General features: G+C 37.1%; 1 protein-coding gene across 1 annotated transcript in view; it reads right to left on the bottom strand.

Annotated features, from left to right (window-relative positions):
- Positions 1-1,212, bottom strand: part of LOC125239032 — a 54,380-nt gene extending 53,168 nt beyond the window's left edge. The window contains exon 1 of the mRNA XM_048146499.1: positions 1,178-1,212. The gene's annotated coding sequence lies outside the window, so the exon portion shown is untranslated. The remainder of the gene's footprint in view (positions 1-1,177) is intronic.
- Positions 1,213-15,000: the final 13,788 nt, after the last annotated feature.

Raw genomic sequence — 15,000 nt, 5'->3', positions numbered from 1 at the left:
ACGCGAAACGAAAACGAAACGCCGCGAAAGCTAGTCTGGGTGGCTAGCCGAATGGCACAATCGCTCACGAAACGCTCACGAAACGAATAAGCGCTAGTAGATATCTATCTCTATCGCGCTTGCGTATTGGCGCGACAGAGCCAGCGGCGTATCGCTTTCGTTTGGCGTCGGAGAAATGCCATTCGGCTACGGGGCCTGGCCCTGTCGCGCCAATGCGCAAGAGCGATAGAGATAGATATCTACTAGCGTTTCGTTTCGTGAGCGTTTGTGCCATTCGCTACGCACCCAGATCAGTGTTAAATTTAACTTTATACCTGAATCCAAGATATCCAATACATCACTAAAAGGATATTAATATGTTCATAGCTGTAAGCACTCTTTAATGTTCACTTAGCAAGTTTTGTTAAAGTTTTACTCCCATAGTTCCGATCACTGATAATATTAAATATTATATTAAATCGTGAAAGTATTGTTTGTGTTGTGTTAATGTTTTATTTTATTTGTACTAAATTAGTCTAACATAGTTTTAAATCATACGCCTGTAAGTTAAGTTTGTTAGATCCTAAGAACAAAGCATGATATTATGGTCACCCGACAATCGGAGATGAAATGCGTTGATTGCCGTGCAAACTTGGCGTCGAGTAGGTACATTCTTGATTAAATTATTCTAATTCCATCGTTGGTCACTTCAAGAGGTAGGTACTAGAAGGTCAATTACATAATCATATATCGTACTACGCTTTAAATAACGTGTGAAACGACGAGCTAAGATACATTGTAAGATATCGTACTTACATAGTAAGATCGCCGATCAACCGGCGCCATCTTTATTTTTATTTTTCTGCATTTTAATATAAACTTGCAATTTTGTTGATGGCACTAACAAACATTACATTTTTTTTTTTTTGAAATTTTGAAAGTGAGAAATGAGAAAGCCTAAGAACCGGATAGGTGATCTTCTTAGGCGTCAGCACCATAGTATAATAACAATAAAAAAAAATAGGTTTAACACACTCTAAAACATTATCTACCTTAAATTCATTTTTTTTTAAATTAAACTGACTTCATTGGGCACACTTAATACATTTTCATATTACCCAACAACATTTGAAAAGTGTAGGTATCCGCTGAAATATTAAAAACATAAAATATCCTGCCAATATAAAATTCTACTTACATTAATCTGTCTCCTGAAAAATCGAACAAAGAAAACTTGCAACCACCAAAACACCGGCAAATACCAGCTGGCACGGCACACTGACTTGCCGATGCTCAATAATAAAAAGAAAGAAAATAGATCGATAGCGTTTTTACGGTATAAAAGTAAAGTTTGCACGGCAGGGTTGGGAAGACATGTCGTGACGTTTGGGTTCCGTTTGTAAGTCGACTTGATTTTCTTGCATTGAAGTTTTTTTTTTTATTCGAGGTCAATTTTTTGGAAACATATTCGCTATACTCGTAACAGAGCCACAGTTCTGTGGGATAGACAAAGCGTCTTGTGCATATAGTAGAGTCCCATGACTTTTCCTGAAAACCAGAAAATTTATAGCAAATGTTGCACCAAAAATCCAACAACTATTATGGCCCTACTTATCTAATATTTCATGAGAGTTACAAAAAACAGAACTTAACACGTTCACGGACAGTCCGCCGAGAGACGTAAAAAGAGACCCGAACTTGTTATCATGTACAAGTGTACACCCTCATGAAGCATACCATATACTGAAAGGGTCATAGCTACCTACTCTAACGTGTTATCGTGGCGTGGTACCGCTTTTTCTGTCTAACTTTATAAAAATTATATGAGTTTTAGTGAGAAACTGGCTATCTGTCGCGTATTGGCTTCGTGCGAAGTGCATGGAGGGGGTAAGCAAAGCGATCGTAGTGCTTGCGGTGGTCAAAATCGACACTGAAAGTGGTTTGTCATCTATCAAAACTCATAAAATATAATACAATGTGTAATGTTTGAAATGGGACACCAATGTTGTTTCGTTGTTAAGTAATTGTAAAAATAATGGCATAAATAGTCGTTTCACGTTCTATGCGTTTCTTAGAGCACACTGGAAATTGGATCAAAGAACTAAATGGATAGCTGCCGTGAAAAGAAAATATAAGTGATATGTCAAAACAAAACATTATAATAAATTATATTTAAGCTTTGTTTACCTAATATTGTTCAATACGCTGTTAGTATTTTTCCTACCGTAAAAGATTATGCTTAAAGATTCAGGCTTGGCCTGGGAATAGGCCCGTGTCGGATATTTCGCGGCCGCGGACATGAGCAGGTACTTACGTTTAGACATGTTTTATATGGCATTAACGGGACGGAGGTTGAGCGAATACCATATCACTCGCTCGTAGAACTTATACTATTACTCCTATGTTCTTCAAGATTCCTTATATGCCCTGCCAGCACCAATTTATTGCCTCTTTCTGTGGTCTGAGGTTGAAAGTTTATACCGTGAGTAATGCTTTGGAAACAGATTTTTATTATTATATCCATGTCTTTATAATCTATCTACCTAAATTACTCTTGAAATAATAGCTCTTGTTATTCGATTTATTTAAAATTAACGAAAAATCGTTAAAATATATGTTTACATGTCATTTTTTGACATTTGCCACTTCAAGTTCACATGGTAGGTGGCGTAATTGTCGTGCACGTAGCCAATTGTCAGAATGGAAAAGTGGTGCTATAATGACGTCACATATCCGTTGTTTTAAGCTGCGTTTTTACTTAGTGTTCCGAGCAGTTCTGAGCGAGCATTCGTTCTTTTCGTGCTCAGATGAAAACCTTATTGGGTTGATTTCCATACTTTTATCAGTGCACGAATGGAAGAATGCTCGTCAAAACTGATCAGAACACTAAGTGAAAACGCAGTTTAATGAACAAAACCATAATCCTGTCCACACATGTCAAATTTAATGATAATAATCAATTTCTACTGAACCCGAACAGCTAAAATCTCCGAATCGATATTCGGGCGAAGTCGATACAATGGCTGCAATGGCACGAAGGATTACGTGGTGTAATTTGTTCCGAACTTCGCCGGCGTGTTCGGGTACTTTAAATGAGGTTTTTGGGTCGTCAAACTACGATAGCTTAGAAAACTCCCGAAAAAGGCAGGTGTACGCACTTAGGCTTGAAACTTGTCAACTTTACCCATTCAAAACTCTGGGAATTCAGGAATTTAGGAACTTCGGAATTTTGAAAGTTGTAAGTCTGAATTCCCTGTTAAAAATAATTGAAAAGGTCAGTACCTAAGCAGTGTTAAACCAGCTATACAGAGAAAAGGACACAGCCCTGTCGTTTATTATCCAGGCATCAGGCAATCCCTCTGCTCACATAGAAACTGACCAACCTAACTTGGCAACAGTGTTTACAACCTCATCGGTTTAAATGTCATTTCTATGAACTTATGACGTCTACATATCCCTTGACAGGGCTATCAAAATCACTACCAACACTCACTGCAATCACTAACAACTGCGTTAGTCTGAAGTCTAAGTCTAAAAGGTGACAGCTATTGTACCTGAGCTGTAAATCCACATTTTTGACACATTTGTTTTGAAGTATGTTGCGATGTGGCTAAGATGTATCGTTTGCCAAATCTAGCGATTATTTACGAATTGTTTGAATCGATTAGGCCCTATGTACAAGGAGGTGCTTAAACAAATATACGATTTCTATCAACTTACTGAAATGTCATTTGAATCGAAATGACAGACTCTGCCACAGCACTAGTTTAAAAATAAAAACCGGCCAAGAGCGTGTCACAGCACTAGTTTAAAAATCAAAAAATGAATGATAAATTACATATATTTTTTAAACTTAGTTCAAAAGTTAGAGAGGGGGACGCACTTTTTTTTCCTTTAGGAGCGATTATTTCCGAAAATATAAATATTATCAAAAAACGATCTTAATAAACCCTTATTCATTTTTTTATCCAACAATATATCCACGTTGGATAAGAGCCCCCACTTTCTGTCAATAAAACATTTTTTTCATTTTTTACACTTTGTTGGCGTGATTGACATACATATTGGTACCAAATTTCAAAGCGCTGACAGTTATATCTTATCCACGTGGATAAGTGATAAAATTAGAAGGGCATGATACGAACCTAAAAATTAATGATAAATGACCTCTAAGTAAATGGCTGCGTGATAAATTAATCTCGTAAAATACTCATTAACGAAGATCCGCAAAAATATAACATGTGTTAGATTATGTTTAAAGTAAGTGCGATATATTGTTTTTAAGTACTTGATTTTTTTAAATATTATTACAGGATTTTATTTAAAATTTCATTAGGTCGCGCTAGTTTACGTTTTGTGGACGCTGTCATGTGTCAAAAATGTGAACTTGCAGCTCCGGGACACTAAATAAAAAGTTCTTCAATATGTAATCATCTCATCTTCATTATGACGAGAAATGCAACTTCGTTACCGCACGTATACCCGTACGTTTCCAATTATTTAATTCTAAACGGTTGCAATCGTATAACTAGAATCCAATTTTTTCTCTGTCCAATACAGACACGCTATAATAGGTTAACAATAAACAAAATAACAGCAGATGCAGTCAGCATCAAAATTATAGTGAAAACTAATACATTGGAACGTATAGAACAAATCCTTATTTCTAACAAAACTAGGTGTAATTTTACTAAATTTTTTTCGAATTAAGGACCACTCACATTGTTACCGGACGGACCGTTGACTTCCTATCTAAAAATAATAGTTAAGAAAAAAAAAACCGCCGCTTTTGGAGTTCTAGTGAAAGGTACTTGCACATTGGATTATGTAGAAATGTGTAAGTATTTTTTAAAACTGCTTTTAATGTAAATCTTTGATTATTTGATGGAAACACAAATTAATTAAGGTTTGAAGAGTTTCCTCAATTCCTCATGAAACCGATATCCGATTGTAAGAAATCGAGCTTGACAAAATTCGACTTGAAAATTCAATATGTAACTATAACAAAGAGAACAAATCTCCTAACAAATAAATGTCACTGTTCTGGACTTAAATGCACGCTGTCTTATAAAAATACGAAAGTCACTATAAGTGTGCCGTTCAGATTTGAGGAGTTCCGTTCTGACCATCATCAGCAGTTCCACTGCACCAAATGTCACTGTTCCGTACGTAATCGCATGCTGTTCCTTTAAAAACACAAAAATCACCATATGAATGCCATTCAGATTTGAGGAGTTCCCTCGATTTCTCCAGGATCCCATCATCAGAACTGGGTTCTGATAAAAATGGGACCAATCTGTATGCATATATATTTAATCAAAAAAAAATTCAAAATCGGTCCAGTAACGACTAACGACGGAGATATCGTGGAACAAACATTAAAAAAAATTAAAAAAACATAAAGACGAATTGAGAACCTTGCTTGAGATTTGGGATTTGATCATCATCAGAAGTTCCACTGCACCAAATGTCACTGTTCCGTACGTAAATGCATGCTGTTCTCATAAAAACACAAAAATCACCATATGTGTGCCTTTCAGATTTGAGGAGTTCCCTCGATTTCTCTAGGATCCCATCATCAGTTCTGATAAGAATGGGACCAATTTGTATGCATATACATTCAATCACAAAAACAATTTTCAAAATCGGTCCGGCAACGACGGAGATATTGTGGAACAAACATAAAAAAAAACAGGCGAATTGAGAACCACCTTCCTGGGGATTTGGGGCGGCGGTTAAAAAAAATATATATACACATTATTTTGATATTATTTACATACAATCACGCCTGTATCCCATAAAGAGTACACAAAACTGGTTGCCACTTGCCAGCCTCTCGCCTTCGCCACAATTTAACCCATAAACCACCACACTATATTATTCAAGTGCAAAAAAATCAAAGGTATATATACAAAGTTTTCCTACGGGCGTTCTTTATCGCTTGCGTCGCAGTCTAGTGCCCCGACATGGTACGTGACTAGGAATACACATAGGGTATCGTTCGGAAAGGCGACTTGGCTATTGAAGTGCCCTCCTTTGATAAAACTTGCCTACAAAGCTTTGAATCGATTACAAAATGTGATTATAGTGTTATCGATCTTAGTTACTGCTGGTGTACATACATTATACCCACGCCGTTATTGCCATAAGCGGTAGGCAGAACACAATATACACCCATACAATCCCAAACGCCTATTTCCCATAGGGGTAAGCAGAGATCACGGATTTCCATTTGCTACGAGTCTTACAAAACACTTTCGCTTCTCGCACTTCCATCGTGTTCGTCGGTTTCGAGTACTGACTTGAGTTCTGACTTGACGTTTTTGCAATATTTCCTCGATTTGGCCGAGAAAAGTTCGCCTAGGTCTTCCATTTCCGACTGACCCTTCCACTATCCGCCTTATAGTCCAAAAACCACGATTTATCAACCGTCACGCACACCTAAAAACAAATCGATAAGCCTTCGATTAAGGTGGCTCGCTTAGGTTACCCGAAGCTCAGGCTGCGTTAGATGGCGTTAATCTGCAAATTACCAGTCTTATTTTTTTTGTGGAGTCGTACAGGCATTTATATACTTTCAATTATGCTTCGCGAACATTTAATATTAAAATTGACGTATTACAATAAACATTCAACTTCTCATTGTAACGATTAATCCCCTTAATGTAGATATTGATAAATTTACTATTTTAGATACACTATTTTTAAGTACCACTCACACATACAAACAGTGTTTTTGTATTCCTTCTAGTCGATAATTTCACGCGGCGACAGCTTGTTTAAATAGCCTTGCGGTAAATACGTGCCATCGCATGATTTGCATGGAAGTACTGGGTTCGAATCCAGGACTTTTTCTCTTTTTTTTTTTTTTTTAATACTACGTCGGTGGCAAACAAGCATACGGTCCGCCTGATGGAAAGCGGTCACCGTAACCTATGGACACCTGCAACTCAAAGAGTGTCGCATGCGCGTTGCCACCCCATTAGAAACTTGTTCACTTCCCTTTGCTGCGTGTGCACAGCAAAAAGGAGTGTACAAGTTCAAAGGAGGGTTTGGGTTGCCGACGACTCAAAGGACAATAGACGGAACAAATTAGTTCCGTAAGTCCTCCCGTCGTCAGCACCCCACACCCTCGTTGAGCTCTGGCAGCCTTACTCACCGACAGGAACACAACACTATGAGACACTATTTTTTGTTTTATTATTATACGTAAATGTATATGTACTCGTACAGTAGTTACTGAGCGTTTTCCACAAAAAAGATTAAAAACCTATTCTCTTACATGGTAATTTTTGGGTTCGTCGAACTCAGAATTTCTAACATAATTATCCTAATCTGATATTTTAAAAAATTCCAAAAAAGTATAGATAAATTTTAGTTTCTAAACTACGATTGAATGTTTTTTTTTTTTCTAATTGTTTATTTTCGATGGAGCAAGGGTATTCAAATCGCTTTTGAAATCTTAAATTAGTAAATGAAAATGCAATAGTTAATTGAGTAACGTAATGCTTTAAAAAACTCAAGTGGACTTTTTTTATCTAAGGAGTAATTTCGATAAAATATTATATTTAGCGAGGGTATTAAAAGTTATGTTTTATATCTCAACTTAAAAAATAGAAAATCAAAATGACAATAAAAAAATCAATATGTTCTCTAAGATAAAATTGATACCTTCAGCTCTCCATTCTTGCTCGGTCGATAAAAAATACGAAATTTATATCCAAAAAAATACAAAAAGTTTATAGAATCCTGGGAATCGAACGCACCTTCACGGCGTGACAGACGACTGTTCTCCAACGACGCCATTACATAACACGCTGTTACCGACGAAATTGGGCTATACATATATAATTATTTAAATATAAATAATAATGTCAAATCCATAGTAATATTACAAATGGGAAAGGGTGTGTGTCTGTTTGTTTGTCCGTCTTTCACGGCAAAACCGGAGCGACGAATTGACGTGATTATTTAAGGGGATTTAGTTGAAGGGATGGAGAGTGACATAGGCTACTTTTTGTCTCTTTCTTACGCGAGCGAAGCCGTGGTCAAAAGCTAGTTTATTATAAATGGGAAAAGCTGGTTACTCTATAATCTGAAGTGGAAGAATTCGTTGTTTCACCAAAGAAAATGTGTGTTTGTTTGTTTGTCCGTCTTTCACGGCCAAACGGAGCGACGGATTGACATGTTTTTTAAGTGGAGATAGTTGAAGGGATGGAGAGTGACATATGCTACTTTTGTCTCTTTCTAACGCAAGCGAAGCCGCGGGCAAAAGCTAGTACAGCACGGGTAGCATGGTCGCGCGATAGACGATAAAATATCAGGCCGTCCCTGTCGCACTATTAGTAAGTGCGATTATAGGGACGGCCAGATGTTTTATCATTTATCGCGCGACCATAATTGCCTGCCTGGACCAGTTTATATTGATGATAATTATTATTTGTAACCATTTAGTTAATATTGTCTTCAGTTACCGCGATAGTTACTCATGAAATAAAAACTATGAAAACGGATTAAATCGCGTAAAATAATGAGTTTAAAATTCATCCCGATGTTTCAAACACTTTACAGCGTTCGTGATCAACGGGTGACTGAGGAAAAATTACAATGTGCAAAACTTACCCATATTCTTGTATATAACCATTTAGTTGTTGAAGAAAAACATTCACACAACAATAACATAGGTCAACCAGCTCAGTAAATGCAATACTTTACTAATACTATGCCCACACTATGACCTATGTATAATGTATTATACCAGACGTGTAATATTTTATTTTATCAACAAAGGAATAATAAAGGATTGTATTGTATTTTTGTATGAAAATAAAAAATAGGAAAGCAATATAGTAATAGTCAAATATTCCATTAAAAAAATAAAAAATACTTAATAAATCCATAAAAGTTCAAATGATTAAAAAAAACTTCGGACTCGAACCCACGATCTTCTGCATCATAGTCGGCCGTTTGACCGAGACGCCATTTCGATTTACATTAGCAGTGTCGAAATACACGATATGTATCTTTGTTGACAAAATGCGTCATTATTTCTGAGTCTGCTTGAGTTAACTAAACCAAACTAAACCAATATCTTTAAATAATTACTTGTCAAGAGCCAAATGTCACTGATGACAATGTCAACTAAAAATGCGCGAAATATGACGGCTCTGTGTCTGTACACAAAATTTGGCACGCACATTTACGTAAAATTAATAAAAAATTCAGATGGATTTGTCCATGATTTCTGTATGAAACAATGTATTTCATTCACTACCGCGACGACGGATAATATATAGTAGATGTATGCGCATATTTTTATTTAGTTGTAGTGTGCGGTGACTAAATAAATGGTAGATGTTTTTTGTATGGAAAGCGAGCCACCTTAAGGAGACTGATCGCAAGTCAACAATGTGATGTATCGCCGGAGAGATTAATTGTACCGACTAATTGACTCTGGCAAGCCCTCTCGATATTGTTATTGTCAGCGAAATTCGTAAACCTCGTAATTACTTATCTCTGGCTTTATGATTTGCAACTTTACTCAAATATAGAAAGAGTTGAAAACGTCTTTGGCAAAGATAAGAGGTGCGGAAAGTCGAACAATATCGAACTTCAGACGCTCGAAATCTTGCTATTTTTCTAGGTATTGCCATAGATTAAATTAAATATAAGAAGATCATACATCCCATACCACTACACCACACATAGATGGCGCCACAAGTGTCTTGTAGCTTTCGATTATATTTGTATATGGCGTTAAGTGTCACTTTTGACATAGATTTATGGCATTTATGGCAACAAATAATCGATGGCAACAAGGCATTTTTTTATGTGTGGTGTGTTATATGCGCGTTCTTAGGCGGTCGCATTTTAATGTATGGGATGGTATGACCTTCTTACCTATGGTATTGCGTAACAGTTGGGATAGTAATATTAATAGGATTCCGCACTAAAAAGGTACAAAAGAAACCTTGGTGCGACTCTGTCGGTCTGCCTGTAATATGAATCCCATCAAAAACAAAACTTGTAAAAACACCAAGTCTTCGCAACTCAGTTCTTCTGGCGTAAAAAGAGTTGAGATCCCTGTAATACCAAGTCGGTTAATTTATTCAGTCCCTACTTAAAGAACCTTCTGCCATAAATTATTACGTAGTTTACTTATAGCTAACCTAATAACATATTACTAGAATTATATTATTAGAAAAATATATGATGAAATGTGTATATCTCGTAAAATATTTAAAAGTAAACTAAGTTGGTGTATAAAGAACCAAGAGCAAATCAAAATGGATATTATTGCGACACACAGGGAAACTAAAAACTTCACAAAATTTTGGAAATCTACAAATAAACTAAATATTAAGCCTAGCCTACCCGTGAGCGTTGCGGGTCAAAGTGAACCAAAGAAAATTGCGGAACTATTTAGGACGCATTTTAAGGTGAGATCACCATTAGGCCCGTCGCAATATGTGATCGATGCTGAGACTAGTCATGATAAGACAACGATCCATATAACGCCCAAGCAAGTAGCAAACGTCATAAGAAACATGACTAGAGGCAAATCCCCTGGTAGTGACTGCCTCAGTATCGAACACTTAAAATATGCTGGGACTCATTTGCCGAGAGTTTTGTCTATGTTCTATTCATTGTGTTTAAGTCATGCGTACTTACCAGACGAGTTAATGAATACCATCGTTGTACCCATAGTGAAAAACAAGACTGGAGACATCGCTGACAAGACCAACTATAGACCAATCTCTTTAGCAAACGTACTTGCCAAAGTATTGGATAGCATGCTTAACGCCCATCTTGACCGCTATTTACAGTTTCAGGATGGACAATTTGGCTTTAGACCTGGGCTCTCGACTGAAACCGCCATTTTGGGCCTTAAGTATGCTGTTCGGTACTACACTGAACGGAGCACCACCGTCTACGCATGCTTCCTGGACCTCTCTAAAGCCTTCGACTTAGTTTCTTATGATGTTTTATGGCAGAAGATGAGGGACAGGAACATACCTACGGAATTGACCAGCATTTTTCAGTTTTGGTACGCTAAACAGCATACGGTGGGGTGGTGCACGATCAGACTCGTACAGCTTGGAGTGTGGCGTGAGACAGGGGGGGTTGTCTTCGCCAAAGCTCTTTAACTTGTATGTGGACGGGCTTATATCTGAGCTCAACAACACGCATGTGGGGTGTCACGTGGATGGTGTCAGTGTAAACAACATCAGTTACGCTGACGACATGGTGTTGTTGAGCCCATCGGTGAAGGCGCTGAGAAGGCTCCTAAAGGTTTGCGAGTCCTATGCGCACACTCACGGTTTACAATACAATGTTAAAAAAAGTGAATACATGATCTTTAAGGCCGCCGGTAAAAGACCAGAAATGGCGCCTGTTAATGTGCCTGACATTTGTCTTAACGGTGCGCCATTACAGAGAGTCTACAGCTGCAAATATCTTGGGCATTATCTTACAGACGACCTTAAGGATCATTTAGATATTGAAAGAGAACGCAGGGCGCTGGCGGTGAGGAGTAACATGTTGGCCCGCAGGTTTGCTCGTTGCTCAGATCAAGTGAAAATCACACTTTTTAAAGCTTTTTGTCAGAGTTTTTATACGAGCAGCCTGTGGTTCAAATGCACTCAGAAAGCCCTCAGTGCCCTGAAAGTTCAATATAATAATGGTTTTCGGGTGTTGTTGGGGCTAATGATAAAATAATTCCAATTAATTTTAATATCTTAGAATCTAATTATTAACAATAGATTATAAGCCACTATGTTACTAACCAATGGATCGTAGTAATCTGAATAAAGAAATTACATTATTATTATTATATTACTTATAGCGACCATATCAATATGAAAAATATTTCATGTTTTAAAGAAAATGGACTGACTTGGCAATCGCATGAAACAATTTCGTTCGTTGTAAGTTGTAAGTAATAAGATAACTTGTGAGATACATTGTATTTTCAGTACATAATATACGTAAAATAATAAGAAGCCACCACTTTTTCCTAAAAAAAATAGAATACAAAAAAAAACAAAATAATTTATTGAGCAATACAACTTAAACATGTTCCCTACGTTTAAATGAAGATTCTGAATAATTGTTCGCACCATTTCATTGTAAGTCCGCACTTAAACGCTACACCCTAAGGCCGGTTCACACGTATTAAGTTGTCAAGTAATTAACTAAATTTTAACTTAATTTTAAGCGACTTAAAGCGTGTAAACAATCAATTTAGTAATAAGTTACAAGTTAATATTTAGCGTGCACTTAAGCAAGTAAATTAGAATTTTGTCTATTTTTCGGTTAAGTAGGTGGGCGTGAACTACCACTTGATACGTTTGGACAGGCATGATTTAGTTAAATATTAGTTAATCGTATAAGTTTGGCGGAGCGGTTGCGATCGTATGTTCGTGAGTTATCTTTTTTGAAAAATGTCGAAGTGTTCGGAAGACACTACAGTGAAGTTTATTGAAGAATAATTATGTTAAACAAAGTTGCACTAGCGCCATATTCATTCCTTCTGCTTATCCAGTTTCTCACCCAGTCTTGTGGGTGCTCTCGTTTCCCTGTCTATTTCATCCTTCAGTTCATCTAAAACCTCGCTGAATACGAATGTAATTACTGAATGAATGACTTGAACGCGCTGTTGATCGTCCATTTCAGGATGACTAAAGAGCTTAGCTGTTTACGACGTGTAAACGCTTACTTAAAATTAAGTCGCTTAAAATTAAGTTAAAATTTAGTTAATTACTTGACAACTTAATACGTGTGAACCGGCCTTCTTTATTTCACTATCAGCACTGTTACTTTGCTACTACAGTTTCACTGTAACTCTGACATTTCTGGCTGCCGCCTTAACTTTTTTTTTTAATACTACGTCGGTGGCAAACAAGCATACGGCCCGCCTGATGTAAAGCGGTCACCGTAACCTATGGACGCCTGCAACTCAAGAAGTGTCACAAGCGCGTTGCCACCCTATTAGAAACTTGTACACTCCCTTTTGCTGTGTTAAGTACACAGCAAAAAGGAATGTACAAGTTCTAAGGAGGGTTCGGGTTGCCGACGACTCAAAGGACAATAGACGGAACAAGTTAGTTCCGTAAGTCCTCCCGTCATCAGCACACCGCACCCTCGTTGAGCTCTGGCAGCCTTACTCACCGGCAGGAACACAACACTATGAGTAGGGTCTAGTGCTATTTGGCTGCGGTCTTCTGTAAGGCGGAGGTACTACCCCAGTTGGGCTCTGCTCGACTAGATTCGAGCGAGACGATATCCGCTGTGCTGTGCCCTACCACACAAAGCGGAATATCATTCGCTATGCCCTACCTCCTCCTATAGTATTTTATGCAACTGGTGGTTAAAAGAGGTCAAAAAAGGTGAGTGGCGTGGGTAACAATTTGAGGCGAAGCCGAAAATTGTTAATAAAGACGCCACGAGCATTTTTTGACTCAGTTAAACACCGTTGCATACAATACTTTTTCTACGACCAAGCACTTATTTTGAAAGAAAATTATAAATCAACAAATACCTACTTTCAGTTATCTTAGTTATCTAGTGGACCGCCTACCATTTTGAATATGCAGTTTGAGTGCAAACATGAAAATAAAACTGTCTATGGTATGGTTCTTTGAAGCCTGGCCACTAAGACGAATCGAGCCGAGTTGAATCGAGTTCTCATAAATTTGAATGCGATTCGACGCGTCGCCAATGAACGCAGCAGAAAACGAAGGAGTCTCGACTCTGCGAATTGGTTTGTTAAGTTGGTAGCAATGTATTTACTGAACTGTAACAGCTTTATCGTGCTACTTCTACTAAATGTTTTCAGGGTATAGACTAGATAGACTTGTCCTGACATCTTTTATGTAGGGTTTTTAAGTTCTATGCACGACCTTGTAACTCACGAATAACAGTACGGGAGTAGAAAAAACTTTAAAAATGCTCCGACCCCATTCTTTCAGGAAAACATACCGTTACCTAGTTTACATTTAAAAAAGTGCCATCTAACGATCAATTCAGTAACTAACTTACAGTATAACACAACATGCTTCAGAGTACGCAATAAAGCGAGATTAGCTCCAACTTAAGGCTTAAGAAGCCTTATAGAGTTGTTTACTAGTTGTAGATAACTTACTCAAGTTATACACAATGGGCCTTGCTGTTTTGCAGATAAGCGTTATGTTAAATTGTTATTTTCATGCACATTTCATAATGTAGGAAACTTTTTAAGCCCCATTCTTACTACTACAGGGTGATTCATAAGTCGTGAGCAGGAGTGAACAGGGTACTGGGGAGGGTCACACTGAGCAACTTTCATAATGGGGCAACACTGAATTGTGATATTTTTTTCTTAACAATGACTTAATTGATAGGTACTTAATTACTTTCTAATTATGACTTAATTGATAGTTAATCATCAATTAAGTCATAATTAGAACGTAATTGATAATTAGCTATCAATTAAGTACCTATCAATTAAGTCACAGTTAAAAAAAAAACCGGCCAAGTGCGAGTCGGACTCGCCCACCGAGGGTTCCGTACAAACATTCTTTCAAACTACCTAGTAAAAATAATCTCATATTTTCATATAACTCTAATGACTTGACTAGAAGACAAAAGTATAGGCACTAATGAGTATTATTGTGTATAGCGCCATCTCCCGGTCAATTTGCTAACTAATTTGCGCGACCTGGTTTTTCAGGGATAATTCTTTATTATGTTAACCGATTTAAACAGTTTTTACTTTATTGGACAGAAGATGGTTTACGTAACATCTCGTATTAATTTGAAGTACGATATACATCCGCAAGGGTGGGTAAATTGAAAGTAAAAATCTTAGAAAGTTTTTTGTGAATTAAAAAAAAGTATTCAAAATACAAACACGATTATATTTTTCCTGTAATATTTAGCATAAAAACAATGTTTACTAAAATTTTCATAATTTTTCGTTGGTAAACTTCGGAGATAAGGGGGGGGGGCGGTATTTTTTTTTACATTTTCCTTCAAAATTCT

This window comes from Leguminivora glycinivorella, chromosome 2 (genome assembly GCF_023078275.1).
Source record: "Leguminivora glycinivorella isolate SPB_JAAS2020 chromosome 2, LegGlyc_1.1, whole genome shotgun sequence".
Taxonomy (NCBI): domain Eukaryota; kingdom Metazoa; phylum Arthropoda; class Insecta; order Lepidoptera; family Tortricidae; genus Leguminivora; species Leguminivora glycinivorella.
Note: the sequence above shows the minus strand (reverse complement) of the source record. Positions and strands in the feature narration are given on the sequence as shown.